The sequence below is a fragment of the Tupaia chinensis genome, unplaced genomic scaffold, assembly GCF_000334495.1.
Source record: "Tupaia chinensis unplaced genomic scaffold, TupChi_1.0 Scaffold000069_1, whole genome shotgun sequence".
Lineage (NCBI taxonomy): Eukaryota > Metazoa > Chordata > Mammalia > Scandentia > Tupaiidae > Tupaia > Tupaia belangeri.
The window spans coordinates 988094-1006182 of NW_006159529.1; positions in this window are offsets into that span (position 1 = coordinate 988094).

Genomic DNA, 18089 nt, shown 5'->3' on the forward strand with positions numbered 1-18089 from the left:
TGGGTTCAGGAAGGCCCTTGGGGCCAGTCCACATCACATCCTGTCTGTTGAGTCTCCCCAGATCCTCCTGGGTGGCACACTTGCACTCACGATTCAGACACGATCTCCCATGGACCTGCACATCTGCAGGCAGCCTGGCTGGTTCACACAAAGGAGCAGATAAGTCTTCACGTGGCAAACACCTGTGGCCCACCCCGCCTCCCAGGTAACTGCCGCAATGTCAGAGTTCCCCACACTGGGGTACAGGCTTACCTGTGCTTCTGTTAGTGAAATGGGGAGGATTTCCTAGAGTAATAAAGAAGAGCAGCTGACAGTTATTAAGGCTTCCCAGGTACAGCGCTTCAAGCACCTAATAAGCATTACCCAATTTAAGACTTACGGCAACCACATGAAGTAGGTAGCATTAGTAGCCTCCCTTACAGATGTGGAAACACAAGCACAGAGAGGTAGATCAATTGCCTACAATTTACCGCTTAATCACATGGCTAGCGAATGGTGAGATGGGATTCTTGTCCAAGCTGTACAGAGTGAAATAAGGAGTTATTTGCTACTCAATTAAGCAGAACAAGTATCAACAAGAATTGTCAAGTGTTGATCACGTAGAATAAGGAAAGTAGTCCCATAGGATAAGTTGAAATACAGGCTACATTTCCCCCTAACTCTGCCAGATCTGAGCCACCTGGCTGACCCTGCTAGGTGATGAGGTATGTAAGCTTTGGCACTCTGCTCACGCAGTCTAGAAAAGTGCTGGAACAACTGACAAAGCTGCAGTAAAGGCAAAGGCATAAATGTTTTTCTTTGACATTGCATAATGCAAGAAGAGGTTTGTGAATCTATTTAAATAGGTACATGGTTCGTTGGACATGTCTGGGGCCTGTCCGCCCCTTGGATCTCTTCTCTTCCTGTTTTCCACTTCACCCTCTGCACATGGCCACCCTGGTCGCCGCAGGACCTGGGCAGTCCTCCCCGTCTTGAGGCCTTTGCTCCTACGGTTCCTATGGCCTGAGGCTCTCTTCCCTAGACAGCTGGTCTGGCTCCCTCCTATTGTTCAGCGATGAGTTTAAATGTCATCTCTGCAGTGAGGCCTTTATTGACCATTCCTAAACCTCTTCCTTATCTGCTTCATGCCCTGCCCTAGCCCTCTGCTTCCTGCTGCTCGTTGGTTCCCTTCGGATCACGTGGCACAAGGTATGACAATCCTTGTCCCTCTGCTCTGTTCCTCACAACTGTACTTTCCCATCTACAGTGGGATACCAGGAGAGGACCGAGAGCTCGTCTCTTTTGGCTGCTGCTAGACCCCAGCAAACAAGCTAGTGTGGCAGGAGAGGCGAGGCCTTCAGGAGAAGATTCCTCATGGCTCCTATGAACTAGTCATTTCAGGGTAAAAGAAATGAAGATTTCCTACTGATAATTCAGCCTCCAGCAAACAAGCTAGCATGGTAGAGAGCTTCTATCTCTGTCTCTGTGCCTCTGTCTCTCCCTGCTTCCCTCTTCTCATTTTTTGGTAATTTTTCCTTTGAAAATTTTTTTTAAAGGTAAAGTTTTTCTCTTGCTCTCAGCTCCACCTTTTGTCTTGTTAATAATCCCCTCTGGTCCTCCCACCCAGGCAGGAGAGGTGAGGCCTTCAGAAGAAGATTCTTCATGGCTCCTGCAAACTAGTCATTTCAGAGTAAAATAGAAATGAAGATTTCCTACTGATAATTCAGCCTCCAGCAAACAAGCTAGCATGGTAGAGAGCTTCTATCTCTGTCTCTGTGCCTCTGTCTCTCCCTACTTCCCTCTTCTCATTTTTTGGTAATTTTTCCTTTTTAAAATTTTTTTTAAAGGTAAAGTTTTTCTCTTGCTCTCAGCTCCACCTTTTGTCTTGTTAATAATCCCCTCTGATCCTCCCACCCAGGCAGGAGAGGTGAGTCCTTCCTTCAGAAGAAGATTCCTCATGGCTCCTGTGAACTAGTTATTTCACGTGCCATGCAAGCACGCCATGCAGTTTTCTATTTTTTTTTAAGATAAACAATAATTAGAAATTTTTTTGCTTTTTTTACTTTTTTTTCTTTTTCTTTGTTGTTGTTTCTCTCTCTCTTTTTCATTTCTTTTTCTTGTCTCTCCACTCTTCAATATCCATTTAATGTGTTTCTAGATGGGTCTCAGGGCACTGTAGCTAAACATGCAGATACTATTAGGGTTAACATATTCCTCAATATCTACTGAATCTGCTGCACCAGCGATCACAACAGAACAGCAAAGAGATTCCAGATCACCTCTTTCTGCTTGCTTCTGAACATTCAGATTGAACTTCAAGAATTAGAAAGAAACATATCATTCATCAGATGACAAGAAATCACAGGACTACAAGAAATATGGGAAAGCAAGAAAATACCTCTCCTCCAAGGGAAAAGAATAACTCCTCTTCATCCACAAGCAGGTCAATGCAAATGATGGAAATGTCTGATAAAGAATTTAGAACATTCACAATGGCAAAGCTATCAGGAATGGAAGAGAGGAGAGACACTGAACTGTTAAAGAGAAAGGAGAAAGAAGTTGACGAGTTCCAGGAGGTGAGGAAATTCTTGCAAGATCTAAAAGAGGAATTACAAGCTTTACAAAAGAGTCAAATGGAACAGTTAGAGATGAAGTCTATAATACAGGAAGTCAAAATTTCCCTTGAAAGTATTAAAAGCAGACTAGATCATACAGAATATATTTTTTCTTTTCTGTTTCTTCATTGTTGTTTTTTTCTCTCTCTTTTGTTTTCTTTTTCCTTGTCTCTCCACTCCTCAATACCCACTTACTGTGCTTCTAGACGGATCTAAGGGCACTGTAGCTAAACATCCAAAAACTATTAGGGTTAACATATTCCTCAATATCTACTGAATCTGCTGCACAAAGTGATCACAACAGAACGACAGAGAGATTCCAGATCACCTCTTTCTGCTTGCTCCTGAATGTTCAGATTGAACTTCAAGAATTAGGAAGAAACACACCATCCATCAGATGACTAGACATCACCACAGGGCCACAAGAAATATGGGAAAGCAAGAAAATACCTCTCCTCCAAGGGAAAAGAATAACTTCTCTTCATCCATAAGCAGTTCAATGCAAATCATGGAAATGTCTGATAAAGAATTTAGAACATTCATAATGTTGAAGCTAACAGAGATAGAAGAGAAGAGAGACAATACACTGCAAAAGAGAAAGGAGAGAGAAGCTGACAAGTTCCGGGAGGTGAGGAAATTCTTGCAAGATCTAAAAGAGGAATTATGCACTTTAAAAAATAATCAAACGAAACTGTTAGAGATGAAGGCTATAATACAGGAAGTCAAAATCTCCCTTGAAAGTATTAAAAACAGACTAGATCATACAGAAAATAGAATCTCAGACATAGAAGAGAAAATTGCTGGCCTAGAAAAATCCAACATGAAGACTGGGAAAATTGCCCCAAAATTTGAGAGTAATATATGAGAAGTACTAGATATCATCAAACGTCCAAACATCTGGATACTTGGCATTCCAGAAGGTGAAGAGACTCATAAGGGCATTGATAATCTATCTCATGAAATCCTGCAAGAAAACTTTCCAAACCTAGAGAGGCACTCAAAGATCTAGTACCAAGAAATACTAAGGACCCCAAATAGAATCAACCCAAGAAGATCTTCTCCAAGACACCCTATAGCCAGGTTGATCAAAACCACAGACAAAGATAAGATACTAAGATTGGCAAGAGAAAAATATCAAGTTACCGGTCATAGCCGGTTCTGGCAGGTTCAAACCAGTTCTGGATGGTTCAAACCATTTCTGGCTGGTTCAAGCAGGTTCTGACCAATCGTAGCCGGTTCTGGCTGGATTAAACCTGTTCTGGCAGGTTCAAACCAGTTTTGGATGGTTTGAACCGGTTCTGGCTGGTTCGATCCAGTTCTAGCTGTTTCAAACCAGTCCTAGCTGGTTCAAACCAGTTCTGGCTGGTTCAAACCAGTCATAGCCGGTTTAGGCTGGTTCAAACCGGTCCTAACCAACTAAAACCAGTTCTGGCTGGTTAAAACTGGTCCTAGCTGGTACAAACTGGTTCTGGCTGGTTCAAACCGGTCCTGGCCGGTTTCAACTGGTTCTGGACAGTTCAAACCGATTCTGGCTGGTTCAAACCAGTTCTGGCTGGTTCAAACCAGTCCTAGCAGGTTCAGGCTGACTCAAACCAGTCTTAGCCAGTTAAAACCGGTTCTGGCCGGTTCAAACCAGTTCTGGATAGTTCACACCGGTCCAAGATGGCTCAAACCAGTTCTGACTGGTTCAAACTGGTCCTAGCCAATTTCAACCGGTTCTAGCTGGTTTGAACCGGTTCTGACTGGTTTGAACCAGTTCTGCTGGTTCGAACCGGTTCTGGCTGGTTCAAACTGGTCCTACCCAGTTCAAACCAGTTCTGGCTGGGTCAAACCAGTCCTAGCTGGTTCTGGTTGGTTCAAACTGGTCCTAGCCAGTTTCAACCGGTTCTGGCTGGTTTGAACCGGTTCTGGCTGGTTCAAACCGGTTCAAAGGATATCCCATTAGGCTAACAGCAGAACTCTCATTGGAAACCATGCAAGTTAATAATGAATGAGAAAATATATTCGAATTGTTAAGAGAAAAGCAATTTCAGCCAAAAATACTGCACCCGGCAAGATTATCTTTCATGTGGGAAGAAAAGACAAGAACATTCTTGGATAAACAAAACCTGAAAGAATTTACCAGCACCAGACCAGATCTCCAAGAAGTTCTCAAGGGATTGCTACATCCGGAAAATTAAATACAGACACACAGAAATAAGAGTTCAAAAACTAAGAAAGTGGCCAACTTAATCATAGGGACAAGTCTGGAGTTGATTATATCCCAGAATTTAACCGTGAAAATCAAACCACAACAGAAGATATAGTATATGAGACTGAATTGGTGAAGTATAATTTTAAGACTTTTAACTAAAATATTGCTAATTTTCTTGTAGACTTTGTTATCTGGTTGTAAGAATTTGTGTCCTGTCTTGGGATATGGATAGGTTCATGCACCTACCATTTGAACAGAATTCTAACCTGTTTCCTGGCTTTAAGCAAAGTTCCTTAGCAGTTCTTTGATTTAAGTTAAAACTGGTTTTCTTAATAGAACCAAGTGAACTTGCTATTGAAAGTAGTTAGATTATTTAAGAAATTTTGTGATCAATGCAATGTGGGGGGAAAAGGAATGGAAGACAACTGTAGACACCAGAGATAGTGTGAGAAGAGGGTGGGAAAGGGCAGAGGGTCAGAAATAGAGATAAAGAAAAAAATTCTAGAAACTAGAAATGGAAAATTTTTGATAATAATATGCATGATTAAGCCACTATGCAGTATATTCTGGATGGAAATTCACATTTTGTATGCTGTGACAATGCTTAGGGAAACTTTATAGGATGTTCATTCTACTCACTGAGGCTTATATCTAAAGTTGGACTTGTATTCATGGAAATGTATATATCAGCTGTGCTAGATATGAAAATATTTAGATTAAGATCTTTAGTGACTCAATGAAATGTGGGGGAAAATGTATAGAAAGCAAACATAGATACCAGAGACAGTGTGGGAGGAGAGTGGGAGATGGCAGAGGGTAAGAGATAGGGAATCAAGGATGGGGAAAAAAAGCAAAACATACAGGAAACAAGAAATGGAAAGTTATTTGTTGACAATAACATGTATGTTGATGTGCTTGATTGAGCCAATATATAGTGTATTCTGGATGGAAAATCTCACTTTGTATACTGCAATGATGTACACTGAATGAATGTAAATAAATACATTTTTTAAAAAATGGAAAAAAATTAAAAAGTAAATAAATAAAATTGTTGTTTATTTACTTTTATTTCATGAGAGAGACAGAGAGAAAGAGGGAGAGAAATACAGGCACCCCCCAACAGGGCCTTCCTGCCACCATCCACCTCTAATCTTAGTTGGCTTGTCTAGGGAGGTCCTAGGACCTTTCCCATGTGGTCCAGTTGTAGTACTACTGTGCCACCACCTGGTCCCAATCCCTCCACTTTTAAAGTACAACTACCAACTAAGTCAGATTAAAGCAAAGTAAGTACATACTCCCCCCCCAATTTTTTTTTTTTTTCTGAGAGGTTCTTGCTATATAGGGTGTGTGCACTTGCCAGAAAGACAGAGAGAGACAGAAAATCACAAACCATTCCCCAGGGGGGATGGCCATGCCTCAATCCCTTCTCCTCCATTCTCCTCTCAGGATTTTGGGCACACACACACACACACACACACACACACGTCTGGTGTGAGCTTAAGCTGCTGGGTCTGGGACATAGACCGTGGTCACCTAGGTGGGAGTCCAGCAATGTAACCATTATGCCATGTGCTGGTCCCCCATACAAAAATGTTTAAAGGGGAACTTGATATTAGTGAAATACCAAAGTACAGAAGAATACTTAATATTAAATACCTTACTCAAAGCACTATCATTACTTCTATCCAAAAACATCCAGTTAAATATGTCATCCTTTGAACACATACCATAGAAAATTTCAGAAGCTTTTTTCTACTCTCAATTAGTACCAGCCCTATGTCACTGAGAGCAGCTGCACTAAATAATGCCATTGCTGCCGATCTCGGCCTGCTTTCCTTTGGGACTGTCATCTACCTACACTAGATCATTTAAAATTTTTTAAATTATTATTTACATTTTTTAACTTTTTTTTACATTTTTTAAAATTTCCATTTAATAATGGTATGAACAATTCTTTTAATTGGGAAGAAAAGAGGCAAAAAAAAAAAAAAAAAAAAGAAGGAGGTGGTTGTGGTTGTGGTTCCACAGTGATCCAGTGGCCATCCTGGATCTGCTGACTCTGTTTAACTTTTCGCTTGTGTGAAAGTGCATGGCTCAAGAGCCAGCGTTCACAGGATTTCTTTGGAAGTACAGTGTGTGTTTATTTCATCTCACGATAGTAGGGAGATGATTCTCATGAGTTGTCAAGAGTCAATGAAAACTGAGGAAACTGGATTTCCTTATCAGAAAGTTTGACCAGGACTGTTGTGTTCAAATAAAAGGTAACTATTTCTTCATCAGCATTATTTTTTTTAAAAAAAGTATATGGGGGGCCGACAGGTGGTATGGTGGTTAAGATGTTGTACTCCCACATGGCTGATCGTAGTTCGAGTCCAAGACCTGGCAGCTTCCTTTCTCACTTTCCCTCTCTCTCTCTCTCTCTCTCTCATCAAATAAATAATAATAATAATAATAATAATAATAATAAATACAATTAAATCATTCTTTAAAAATAAAATAAAATAAAAAGAAGTGCACTGTGTGGAGCACTTTGTTTTCTATGAAAGTTGAAAAGATGTGTACTAAAAAAACTTGTCCTTGGGACTAGCAGTTGGCGTAATGGCTATGTCGCTAGACTCCCATGTAGTTAACCACGGTTCGAGTCCCAGACCTGGTGGCTTAAACTCACGCCGGGCGCGTGTGCGTGTATGCCCAAGATCCCGAGAGGAGAATGGAGGAGAAGGGATTGCGGCGTGGCCATCCCCCGGGGGAGATTTCTCGCTTTCTGTCTCTTTCTCTCTCTCTGTCTTTGTCTTTCTGGCGAGTGCATGAAACCTATAACAAAAACTCTCTCCACCCCTAAAAAAAAAAAAAAAAAGAAAACATTGTCCTTATTCCTGATAACAGCAGTGAGAGAGGCAACATAAAACCAGAGATGACTGTCTGAGCTGACCCATCACTGTGAAATTCTCCGCCTCTTGCCACTTCCCTTCACATTCCTGGGTTTCCCTGGATGGAGACACAGGTTGGAGACAGTGGTAGATGGATTGTGAAAATGGCCACAGTTCCACATCCTTGCCTCCTGTCCCCCAGCCCTTTGCAACGTGACCTTGCAGCTACCTCTATCAAGAACTGGAATCTATTTCTCCACCCCTCACCTCTGGGCTAGACTTGTGACTTTATTTAGTCAATACATGTGGTAATAGCAACATCTTGGACCAACTCAAAGTCAGCCGGTCCCCCAGTATGGGAGACCCAGCCAAGATGAGCAGCACTGCCTGCTCAACCCACTGTGACCACAGACGCACGAGTGAATCCAGCCAAGACCAGAAGAACCTGCAGACTGGGGAGCACTAAAACATGACAGCTAGGACCTCACTCTTCACCTTTGTGAACTTCAAGGGCTCACATGTCTTGAAGATATGAGAATTGTCCCGTAGAAGTGAAGTTATGGTTTCAAAAGAGGTCCACAGATTTATATGCATGTGATTCTGAAACTGACTGGGGTGTTAGTTCATTCAACATATTCCTTACTGTTTTAAGCCACTGAGTTCGGGGCTGGTTTGCTATGCAGCAGTCATTAATCAATGCAGGAGGGCAGCTCAGCCAGGCCTGGCATTCAGAGAGAGTAGCAGCTAGGCACTCACTGTCACCATTCATGGGCACACAGCATCAGATAAGGGCAATTCATTCCTAAGAGAGTGAGGGACCTTCCTGCATCAGTCAATTCATGAGAAGACTTCAAAGGGATCCTGAAAAATGGAATTGAAATAAAAGATGGCTTCTGTGTAAAATAGTTTGAAATCCATACATAATGTTTTGTGAATATGCATTTGCCATGAACTTTTTGAAGACCCCCTTCTCCAATGTGCTCTAAGGCACCGGCTCCTGTTTAAATGCCATGGGAGATTTAATTGGACTAGGCCCCTAGCGAGCCTGGGCTCTAAGCTGCCCCTCCTTCGGGGTCACTCAGACCAAGTTATTCATTCCACCCAGAAGGAATGAGTTCTGAATGAGGTTTCCAAATAACAACTGAAATATGTCGAATGAATTTACACCCCAGTCAGTTTCAGGATCATATGCATACAAATCTGTGGATCTCTTTTGAAACTATGACTTCATTTCTACCAGACGTGTGAATCCTTGAAGGTGACAAAGTTAAGGAGTGAGATCATCAGCTGTCCTCTGCCATGTCCACACAGCCAAATGCAGCCCAAATACCTGTTTTGCTCTAAAGGATCTGCTCCGTCCTTGTTTTCTCCTCCAATTCCAAGTTCAGAGCCTCAGATACCTTGTTAACGAATTCCTGGGGAAGGGCAGAGCTGGGTTCAAGTAGGGTTCTCTAAGAACCTTAATTCCAAAGAAGTTTTTGTTCAGAGAAAGCTGTTTTCTAAATCTTTTTCACAGCCTAGACATGTGACTGCACTGAACCACATTTACTTTCCTTTTTGTAGATTTTTGCCCATAGGAGGTGTGTGCTTGCCCAAGAGACACACACAGAGAGGGGAAGTGAGAAATCATTCTCCTGGGGGATGGCCATGTTGCAATCCCTTATTCTCCTCTCGGAAGTTTGGACATGCCCGGCATGATCTTCAAGCCACCAGATCTGGGTTCAGACCTTCCAGTTGGATGGGTGGGATCAAGTGCCTTTACCACCACACCACCTGCTGGCCCCTTTTTCTTTTTTTTTTAATTGCTAGAGAGACACAGAGACAAAGAGAGACAGAGAGAGGGAGCATGGTCATGCTGCACTCTCCCCTCCTCCATTTCCCCATCCTGTCAGGATTTGGAGCTAGCATGCACACACGCCTGATGTGTTTTTCAAACCACTAGGTCTTGGACTTGAACTGTCAGTCAGCCCTGTGAGATCTGGCTCCCTTAGTCCCTGGGCTGGCCCCTGTGTTTCTAAATATCCACGAGTTTGCAGAATTTCTTCCTGTGTGTTGTGATAATGCGAGCGGGGTGCAAAATCGGGCCTTGCCGTCAGTCACCTATTGACTTCTTTCCTTCTCTTTTGTTAGAGATGCCAGTCTGTGGGAAGAGAACCCAGCTTCTGTGTTTTGTGCATACTCCACCACGTCCTTATTAAACATCGATATCAAAGTTCTTGATGGCCACCTGTTCATGTAAGCTGGCTAACAAGTAAACATCTCAGGCCGGACAGATCCTGGTGCCAGTGGCAAACATTAGGCTCGAAAGCCTGTAACTTCCTGTAGGGAGCCTGGGCGTTTCCAGAATAGCCTTCAGCATTCGGAATCCCAGAGTGCTAGGATGTTCTAGACAAACCGGAGCAGCACTTCAGCAAGGAAATGGTCGGAACTTGCACTCCATGCAAGAATTGATACGTCTCAAACTCGGACCAAATCCCTGCCCTCCTTAAAGTGCTCCAGGGTCTCTTCACGTACAGGACGTCCTCTGTCACCTGGCTGCATGGACTGTTAAGGACGGGCACTGGATCCCCTTTTGGCTCACTTGCGTGTCCCCAGTGCCTACCAGGGTGCCACCCACATGCACTTCACTTGCGCTCGCTGAATGGGTGAATGCTTAATGAAGAGCACGGGATTCTCATCTCCTACAGCTCCTTTCTCTGGACACTGCCAGAAGCCATAGTAAACTGGACTTTGCCAGAGATTCCATCTTCTCAGGCCACCATAGTTTTGGACACACTGTCTCTTCTCCTGGAATGCCCATGCCCTGGTCTTATTTGGTGCTCCTTTTAACACAGAATATAAGACAAGGACGTGAGCACAGTTAGCTTACTTGGAAGGTGACCTAAGGAGACAGGAATACAGGAGTGGGAGAGCGAGTAAAAGAAGACAAGTGAATCCGCTGGGATAGATTCAAACCCAATACATCCTATGAACAATTATGCGTGGATGTCAGTTTGGGTTCTCTGAGAAACAGACACCAGGATGGATTCAAACCTGCAAAAGATTTATTATGGAAATGTCTGCAAAGGATAAAATGGGAGCGAGCAGGAGCAGTTAGGGAGAACCGTCAGACCGTAATGAAGTCCTAGTACTGGTGAGAGGAGAAGGGGAGGTTGGACTGGATAGGAAGAGGCTGAGACCTCAGCAAAGGTCTTGTCCAGCTTCTTTGGAAGTCCTCACGTGAAGGTAGCCGCCCTTTTCAGGACCTGCTCCTTCAGGCAGGAGTGGGTGGGCTCTGGTCGCCCGTATCTGTGCTCAGTTGCTGGCTATAAGAGGATCCAGCGCCTGTTCTCAAAGGTCCATGCAGCCACATGTCGGAGGACTTCCTCTAGATGAAGAGATGCTGAAGCACTTTAAGGGGGCCAAACTTGGATTTGGTCCAAGTTTGAGAATTACATCCATTCACAGGATGGAAGCTGGGAACATATCCTTGGCTATTACCTCTTCCTACCTAGGTTGTCCCTGGAGGCATTCATTTTCCTTTACCTTCAGTCCTCAGAGGTGCACGGGTCTTAGCCTTGGACGGGGAGGTCGAGGTGACAGGGGGCACTATCACGCTGTTTGTTATGGACTGAAGCTTGTGTCTACCCCTCCAAACTCATGTAGTGAAGCCTTAACCCCAGTGTGACAGTATTTAGAGATGAAGCCTATCAGGAAGTAATTATGGTTAAATGAAGTCATAATGATTGGGCTCTGATCCAACAGAATTCATGTCCTTATAAGAAAGACAGCAGAGAGCTCGCTCCTTCCTCTGTGAGCAGGCACCGAGGACAGCAGCGTGAGCACACAGCAAGAAGGTGGCACACTGCAAGGGAGGAGAGCCCTAGAAACTGACCGTGCTGATCCCTCATGCCCACCTCCAGAACTGTGAGATATAAGTTCCTGCCGTTTAAGCTGCCCAGTCTACGGTATTTTGTCCAGGTAGCCTAAGCTAATACATAGTTTGAGCCCGAGCTTGTACCATCCTGTACCTGGAATGAGAGGCACGCTGAGAAGTGTGATGCAGGACATCGGAAATGTCTCCTGCATACCACTGCCATTCCCCACCTCCATCCATCATGGATCTTCTTGGGGCCCTCTTTTACTCTCCAGGACTTTGAAGGCTTCCTCTATCCTGTTCCTACCCTTAACCTCTTTCTGTGAATTAGATTGTCTTCTGTAAAGTACTTTGCATTGGGGCCAGTAGGTGGCATAGTGGTCAAAGCACTGGATTCCCATGTGACTGACCACAGTTTGAGTCCAGGCTTGAAACTCACACCAAGCACACGTGCGTGCATTCCCAAAATCCCAAGAGAAGAATGGAAGAGAAGTGATTGTGGTGTGGCCATGCCCCCTGAGAGGTGATTTCTTGCTTTCTGTCTGATTGTCTCTCTCTCTATCTCTCCAGTGAGTACACACGCCCTATAGCAAAAATCTCTCTCAAAAAAACAGTACTTTGCACATCCTGACACTCCTGTATCCATTTCCTTAGGCAGATCTCTCATCAGAGTACAAGCTCGTGAAAGGTGAGGAATGTATCTTGTTTATTTCACATGCTTAGTGCCAAGAACAATGTCTGATCTATGGTAATGAGGGCTCAATAAATACTTGTTGAATTAAGTAATATTTTTAAATCAGTTCTAAAGAGAAAATGACCAAGCTGTCATTGCTTCCAGAGAAAACAGGAAGGCAACAAAGTGGGACATTGTGGGGACCACAGAAGCATGCTGCCCAGATCACTTCCTGCTGCAGGAACAGAACCTACAACAGCCCCAGGTGCCAGACCTGGGATCCACCCTTCTGCCAGCTCACCTCAGCGAGCAACAGAGCAAAGATAAGGGCTACCAGAGTCCACCCACTCCTACCTGAGGAAGTTTTATGACAAGGACTACTTTCACTTGAGGACTTCCAAAGAAGCTGGACACGACTTTCTAAGGCCTTTGCTGAGGCTCAGCCTCTTCCTATTCAGTCCAACCTCCCCTTTCTCCTCTCATCAGTGTTAGGTCTTCATTATGGTCTGAAGGTTCTCTCTAACTGCTCCTCTACTCTCCCACTTTTTCCTTTGTAGACATTTCTGTAATAAATCATTTGCAGGTCTGATCCCATCCTAGTGTCTGCTTCTCAGAGAAATCTATAGACAGACAAGGCCAAGCAGTCCAAAGAGAATAGTTTCAGTTAGAACTGGAGACGGTGTCTAGTCACCTCTGACTGAAGCGTTGTCCATACCTCAGAGCAGAGAAGGTAATAGGAAACCTCATAAGTATCCTACGGTAGGCCTGAATATTATTTATTACTTAGCATGTACATATGTGATGTGTGTGTGTGTGCGCACATGTGTGCATTTGCTGAAGTAAATAACTTCTTGGGTATACATTTATGTAATTCACACCATAGAGTGGGTTCTCTTCTTCTCAGGTCATTTTTGTTACTGTTATCTTCTCAAGTTAAAAAGGATCATTATGAGGATTTTAAAGAGGAGTACATGAATCAGCCTAGGTACAAGTGATATTTAAGTATATTTTAATGGTTGGTCTCAGAGTTTCCTTTAGGACAGGAACTGCCTTTATTTGGAAAACATCCCATTAGCCTCTTAAATGAGAGGAAATTAGGCCACAGAGGATAGTCTCTCAACCCAGAAAACCAAGACATAGAAAAGTTTCTCAGCACATGGTAGGAACAGGAGTTAGGGAAGTGGGGTAAAAAGAGAGATGGACCTCCAGGCAACATGGCTGCTGTGGTTTGTGTCCTCCCAAAACTCTCGTGCTGTGATTTGGTTGTAAAGGTATTAACAGGAAACCTAATACCTTCATGGTGTCACAAGGAGGAGCCTTTGGGAGTGTTAAGAATAGGGTAAGAACCTTGGTCTGCGGTGAGTTTGTCAGGAGAAGGAATAAAACTGGAATAGACACGTGGATGGACATAGCTGCTCTGCTCTTACCCTGTGATGCGATGCCTTGGGATTCTGCAACTTCTCCACAAGATGAGACCCATGGACACTGGACCTCCAAACAGAACTGAATAAGCTTTTATTTTTATAAATCACCCAGTTTGAGGCATTTTCTGTTATTAGCAATGAAACAGACTAAAACAATGATTCTAGGAGTTGCAGGAGAATGACCAGTGAGAGACTCCCAGAGTCAGGTCAATCATGTTGCTCTAAAGTAACCCTTCACCATCTCTTCAAACCTTCTAGAATTTTCTACCACCTAAGTGCTTTGTGTAAATCAGAAGGGAAAGCCAAGGTGAGAGCCAAGGGTGTACAGTTGCCCCAGGAGATGAGCCATGGTGAGGGTCTGGAAGGAGCAGAAGCCAAAGTTGCAACAGACCTAAAGTTGGAAGCTCTAGGAGTTCCTGGAGTGGAGTTACTGTATACAGAGGTATAAGTTGGGAGTCTGCCCGTGGGTTAAGAAATAAACTCCCAGGGCCAGCAGGTGGCATGGTGGTTAAGGGTGCTAGACTCCCACATGGCCCACCGTGGTTCAAGTCCCAGACCTGATGGCTTCCTTTCTCACTTTCTCACTCTCCCCCCCCACCCCAGTCAAATTAAAACAAACAAAACAGAGGATAGTCTCTCAACCCAGAAAACCAAGACATAGAAAAGTTTCTCAGCACATGGTAGGAACAGGAGTTAGGGAAGTGGGGTAAAAAGAGAGATGGACCTCCAGGCAACATGGCTGCTGTGGTTTGTGTCCTCCCAAAACTCTCGTGCTGTGATTTGGTTGTAAAGGTATTAACAGGAAACCTAATACCTTCATGGTGTCACAAGGAGGAGCCTTTGGGAGTGTTAAGAATAGGGTAAGAACCTTGGTCTGCGGTGAGTTTGTCAGGAGAAGGAATAAAACTGGAATAGACACGTGGATGGACATAGCTGCTCTGCTCTTACCCTGTGATGCGATGCCTTGGGATTCTGCAACATCTCCACAAGATGAGACCCATGGACACTGGACCTCCAAACAGAACTGAATAAGCTTTTATTTTTATAAATCACCCAGTTTGAGGCATTTTCTGTTATTAGCAATGAAACAGACTAAAACAATGATTCTAGGAGTTGCAGGAGAATGACCAGTGAGAGACTCCCAGAGTCAGGTCAATCATGTTGCTCTAAAGTAACCCTTCACCATCTCTTCAAACCTTCTAGAATTTTCTACCACCTAAGTGCTTTGTGTAAATCAGAAGGGAAAGCCAAGGTGAGAGCCAAGGGTGTACAGTTGCCCCAGGAGATGAGCCATGGTGAGGGTCTGGAAGGAGCAGAAGCCAAAGTTGCAACAGACCTAAAGTTGGAAGCTCTAGGAGTTCCTGGAGTGGAGTTACTGTATACAGAGGTATAAGTTGGGAGTCTGCCCGTGGGTTAAGAAATAAACTCCCAGGGCCAGCAGGTGGCATGGTGGTTAAGGGTGCTAGACTCCCACATGGCCCACCGTGGTTCAAGTCCCAGACCTGATGGCTTCCTTTCTCACTTTCTCACTCTCCCCCCCCACCCCAGTCAAATTAAAACAAACAAACAAATAAAGCTAAGTAAAATAATTCTTTAAAAAAAAAAAAAAAGAAGGGACCAGCAATTAGCATAATGGCTATGTTGCTGAATTCCCACAGAGTCGACTGCGGTTTGAGTCCTATACCTGGTGGTGGCTTAAACTCATGCCAGGTGCATGTGCGTGCATGTGTGCCCAAGATCCTGAGAGGAGACCGGAGGAGAAGGGATTGCAGCATGGCCATCCCCCTTGGGGAGGTGATTTCTAGCTTTCTGTCTCTCTGTCTCTCTTTCTCTGTCTCTCTGGTCAGTGCACACACTCTGTAGCAAAAACCTCTCCAAAAAAAAAGAAGAAGAAGAAAAAGAAAAAGAAATGAGCTCCCAAAAGGATGACTATACCTGTTCAAGAGGCAACAGGTAATTTACCTGCCATATGGCATCTACCCATATTCTGTTACCTTATAAACAAACCCACATCCTGCTGTTTGCACTGAATATTCTTGTTAATACGTGCCATGGTACCACATGTTAGCTTAGCTTCAAGGTGTTTTGGATATTTTTAACTATCGTCACACAAAGTATATGGAAGTCATTGTTTTGGACTAGTCTCCCGCACTGGGCCCCAGCAGACCAGACTGAAGAATGGGGGGTGCTTGTGCTGATACGTAACCTAACTGAACTTTGGGAGCGGTTTTCCAAAATCACAGGATATTCCAGTCAATATGAGCTGGCATAATGAAGAAGTCCTCTCTGTTTAACCCTAAATTTAGGGAAGTAAGTTTGAAAAGACCAGTCTTCCTTTTGCTCCCTATTTCTGCTTTCTTCAGCCTGTTTCTGTCTATGAAACTAATCTCCTCTGCTCAGTTCACTGGAACACTCATTCTATTTTGTAGAACAAGGTGTTGCTTGCTTCTATAACTGCAAATAAAAACCATATTAAAGATCTTTAAACTAAATTTGTTGTAACTTTGCCTTTTGACACTATGTACACAGTAAGCAGAAATGTGTTATTTATTTGTTATCATGTGAAAAGTCCACTTTTATATTTCTCCCAGCTTTTTTTAGTGCACACACGTGTGTGCACATGCCTTACAGAGCTTTGGGAGGGAGAAGAAATACCTTTGCAGAGTCTTAAACTTTGGCAGCTGTTACATAAATCAGGCTGAACCCTAGCATCCTAGAGGAGGAGTGACTGCTCAAAGGCTTCTAAGTAGGTATGGCAGATTAAATGGGAGAAATGGAAAACTGCACTTCCAAGATGTCTAGGAAAACTTAGACCCATCACTATGTAGCCTGGGAATGCTAGGCAGGTTATATGAGCTCTCCGTGCTCAGTGGCTTCATCTGAAAATGAGAATAATAAAAGTACTTACTGTATAAGGTGTCATCCAAATCAAGTGAGGACATATGGATCGAGCACTTAAAATGGTGCCTGGCATACTTTGTGCATAATGCGTATGTAGGGAAGAGCACAAACATGGAGTTGGCAGTCAGTTGCCTTCTCCATGCTCCCTCTAACTGGGGAAGTCTGAGCCACTGAGTCTAGAGTAACAGACTCTTTCCATCTAACCTTGGGAAAAAGAAATACAGTCCAGCTTGAAATGTTGACACTCGTATGCCAAAAGCAGATCATTTTTATGTGGATTGGTCCATCACTTCAAACTGACATAGAGCTCCCACCTCAAGGCCAAGACTTTCTAAGACCTTTGCTGAAGTCAAGGTGGGGACGAATTTGATTTAGGGCTATAAAAAGAAGAATATTTCCTAAAAATATACTGCGCTGAGAAATGGCGCAGTATAATCTGAGTAGATAAATTATTTAAAATATTAAAACAACTTGTAAATTGCTTCATTACGATGAAAATGAAGCAAAAGGGTTTTTAACAGATGTATTTGAAATTGTTTTAAACTCTTTTTCTCATCATATTACTTGACTAAATTTGCAGATAATCCTTTTATTCATTGATTTTCTTCATTACTCATCACTATTACTACTGTAGTGGGAAATTTTCATGAGGTATTCATAATAATTATGGTTGTTAACATTTATTAACCACTCACACATATTAAGTATTGTACTAGTCTCTTTGTAGAGAAACAGTCTTCAAAAATGCCATCTATATACTAAAATGCCAGTTTATAAGTCTAACCCTAAGTTGATCCTCAGCTCTGTGTTCACATATACAATTGCTTGCTTGATGTGACCAGGTGAATGTCTGATGCACATCACAAATTTGACATGACTGAAAATGACCTTCTCACCCTCTCCTTCAAACTTGTTCCTTTCAAAACATTCCACGTTTCAGTCAACAGTAACTCCGTCTTTTCAGATGTTCTTGCCAAAAGCCCAGGAGTCATTCACATATTCATCTCTACACAACTTGGTACTTGCACACTGGGGATGGCTGTTCTCATCTCCTGTCTAGGAGGGTTCCTGACTAGCTTTGGATCAATCAACACATTCCACTTCCCTAGCCACAGGCCAATCAGAGTGAAGCTCAAGAGTTTTGTCCAGAAAGATGGAGAGGAAGAAGTGTCTTCTCTCTTACTGGATTATAGTTCCATTGATGACCACAGTCATGCTTCAACTGGGAGGGGAGAAAACCTTGGTACAGAACCGTTACCATGAATAACAGAGCATGGAATAGAAAGAAGGTGGTTCTTGCAGAGGTCATTAAGTTTTCAGACCAACAAAACCTGAAGCTTCCCTGACCTTTGAACTTTCCAATCATATGAGAAAATACATTTCCTTGTTGTTTAAGTCCTGGGTTGGAACTTGGGTTCATGTAGATGAAAGCATCCTAAACAGAGATCCATGGTCTTTAGAACAAGTTTTTACTTGTGCATCAACTTGAATATATTTTGGTAAAAATGGAATGAAGAGCATTTTCAATTTCTCGTATTGTCATACCCCAGTGTCTTTGCCTATGCTGTTCTCTTTCC